This window comes from Microcaecilia unicolor, chromosome 11 (assembly GCF_901765095.1).
Source record: "Microcaecilia unicolor chromosome 11, aMicUni1.1, whole genome shotgun sequence".
Lineage (NCBI taxonomy): Eukaryota > Metazoa > Chordata > Amphibia > Gymnophiona > Siphonopidae > Microcaecilia > Microcaecilia unicolor.
The window spans coordinates 207,754,045-207,757,570 of NC_044041.1; positions in this window are offsets into that span (position 1 = coordinate 207,754,045).

The window sequence follows — 3,526 nt, forward strand, 5'->3', positions numbered from 1 at the left end:
GATGTAAAACTACTTCTAACTGAATATCTACAAGCTGAAACCACAGATACACTATGCTGGTTGACATGGGGGGGGGGGGGGGGGGGGGATGTCCAACAGCAACAATTATCTGCTATGCTCAAACATATATTTGGGAAAATGTGCAGACCTAGTGATCAGCAGTTTTTCTTAAAACCCTATACGTATATTCAGTGCCAGATATAGAGAGGAGCAGCAGCCAGCAACTAAACATATAGGAAGTCAAACAGAATATACTTAAGTACTAAGCTAGGACTGATTTTCAGACCTAAATTAAATCACTTAATTATCCAGACTGGTTGAATACTGACACTATATGCCGAATTGGGAACTCTGCCTCAGCATTACCCATATAGTGCCAGGGTGTTTACAGGGCATTTTGGTGGCACTAGCTGCAAAGTTTTCAATCTGTACTGCTTTTCTTTTTAAATGAACAACCATTTCCTATCTAACATTTCTTCAGAAAGCTTGACTACAACTTGCACAATGACGGAAAATGATGTGTCACCCCTGCAGGTCCATTTGATGAAGCCAGAGAGTGTCCCCAAAGCTTGCTGTGCCCCCACCAAACTCAGTGCCACTTCTGTCCTTTACTACGACAACAACAACAACGTCATCCTGAAAAAACATCGCAATATGGTCGTCAAGTCCTGTGGCTGCCACTGAGCTTACGAAATGGAGCAGGATTTGTTTTTGGGGAGGGGGGGGGGGAGAGAGAGACTTCAAATAAACTCTACATAATATTAATCATGTTTTCATGTTAATATTGTCAAAGGCCACAGAAGAACCATCACAAATGTATTCCGTATGAAGCCATCATTCTTGTTACTAAAGTCATAAAAAGATTGGCCAGGTAGAAACAGTAGCAGGAAGCCTTTTATGGAAATCCCAAGAACAGAGTGCAGGTATTTCCTCTTTAACGTTTGTGCAAACTGCTGATTGCTCTCGCTATGTACTAGCACAGAAATTATGTCTTACCTGAGAATTTTCTTTCCATTAGTCCTTTCTACTATTTCAGAACCGGTGGGACAGCTGTGTCCATCAACCAGCAGGTGGAGCTAATTTTCTTTCCATTAGTTCTTTCTACTATTTCAGAACCTGTGGGACAGCTGTGTCCATCAACCAGCAGGTGAAGGTAGAGAACTGAGCAAAGACACCTCTCTCTTGGCATCCAGTTCAGCTCTTCAGTATTTACATAGACAAGCAGTAAGGAGAAACTCAGAACAACACTAACCTAAAACCAACTAGATGAGTAGAAATGTGTGGAACTCATCTCTGGACAACTTGTAAGGGATATGCAGAAAGCAAGGTGACAGTCATTATTTGACCCATTACTTAGCACCATTAAACATCTTGGAAACCTCTGGCAGACATCTGGAATAGTAGGAAGGACTAATGGAAAGAAAGTTATCAGGTAATACCTAAGGGTGGGCAACGATCCTAAAATTTTAATTGCGACAAATACTGCAATTAAAAACTTTAATCGCAAGATTGATCGAGCTTAATCAGGGCATGCAATTTTAGGCAATAAAAAGTAAAGTTTCAAACAAAATGTAATACTAAACTGAAATGATGACACAAAGTGGCAGATGGACTCAATGCTTTTCAAAATTGTATTCACAGTTCTCTGTCATGTCCCTCTCCCCAGCCTTCACCCAGCTTTTCCCATGGCCCCCTCCCCAGCCTTCCCTCATGCCCCCCTCTCCAGCCTTCACCCAGATTCTCTCATGTCCCCTTTCCCCTTATAAACACCGCCCTTTTTTTTTTTTTTAATGCAGGCTCCAGATTTTTTCAGTTTCCTCAGCACAGCCTCAAAGCCCTCATCTTCCCCTGCAGTAAACAGCCAGGCTCTGCACTGCACATACCTGAGCCCAACCGTGCGGGAAGTTAGGGAAGTCTCACGGTTTTAAGTCCCATGAGACTTCCCCGACTTCCTGCATGGCGCGGCTCAAGTATCTGCAGAGCCCGGCTTCAGAACCAAAGCCCCAAAACTGGCTTCTAATGCAGCATCAATCACATCACCACCTTGCAAATATCCGCCGGAGAAAGTAAGGTAGTCTCTGCCCAGGATGATGTTGTATGCCTCGAAGAATGAGGCTGCAGGTCTAAGGAGCTTGCTTCCATGCAAGCAAATAAAATTCTCCTTCACAGATCTATTTTCCAAAAATCATAAACAATTTGTCCAATTTATGAAACTCATTCGTCACATCCAGATACCTAATGAGGCCTCTATGCACATTGGGAAGCTTCAAGGAAGAATACTGAGCTTCTTTGTCCTCTCTGCAAAAAGGATGGAAACGCCACAGATGGGTTTACATGAAATGCTGATGCCACTTTTGGAAGAAAGGAAGGAACCATGCGCAGGGAGACTCCCATCTCCAAAAAGCGAAGAAAGGGATCTTGACAAGTGAGCTTAAAGCTCTGAAACTCTACATGTTGACACAATGACCACCAAGAATGCCGAAGGAAGGATGCTGCCACCACCATTTTAACTTTGGTAAATGTTCTTGAAGCCATAGTGAGACTGAAGGGCAAAGTCCTGAACAGGAAGTGATGACCCAGGACTGCAAAATATAGAAACCTCCAACGTGGCGGTCAAATTGGTATAAGCAAGTACGCCTCTACTACTACTACTATTAAACATTTCTATAGCACTACTAGACTTACGCAGCGCTGTACAAATTAGCATGAAAAGACAGTCCCTGCTCAACAGAGCTTACAATCTAAATTGGACAGACGAACAGACAGCTAGGAGTGGGGAAATTGCAGTGGTAGGGGTGATAAGTGAGGGTGTTGAGTAAGAGAGTCATGGTTAGAAGTCGAAAGCAGTAGCAAAGAGGTGGGCTCCTTGAGATTAAGGGTGGTGAGAAATTCTCCTACTTGAACCGAGTCTATGACTGCTCTTTGAATCTGTGCAAAAGCGGGACATTCGGAAGCAGCTGTTTAGACCTTTGAGATCTAAGACCAGACGAAAGGTGCCTTCCTTCTTTGGGACAATAAAGTAGACGGAGTATCTGCCTTGTTCCTGTTCAGCCCAAGGAACTGGAGCAATGGTCCAGAGAACCACAAAAGAATCTACAGAGGCCTGAATCTTGACCACCTTGATTCCCTTTCAACAAGGAGACTGCAAGAAGAGAGGAGGGACAGGCCACAGAACTCTAACTAGTAATCTTCGGTAAGAAAATCCAGAACCCACTGGTCTGACATGATTTTGGCCCGCTCCTCCCAAAACTCCTGAAGACGTCCTCCCACCAAAAAGAAAAGCAGACCAGCCTTGCATCATTGTGAAGCTCTTGAGGCACTAGGCGCTGTAGCTGACTGAGAGGAGGACTTCCTGTCTGCACGAAAGGAAGACTGGCGTGCTTGAAAACAGGACTTGACCGGTACTGAGATTGAGAGACCCCTGAAGATGGATGACCAGAGGTTTTCGGCTTATGCTCCAGCAACCATTGCAGATTTTCCACTACTTGGAAGTAATTTGACTCGTATCTTTTTCACCCCCCCCCCC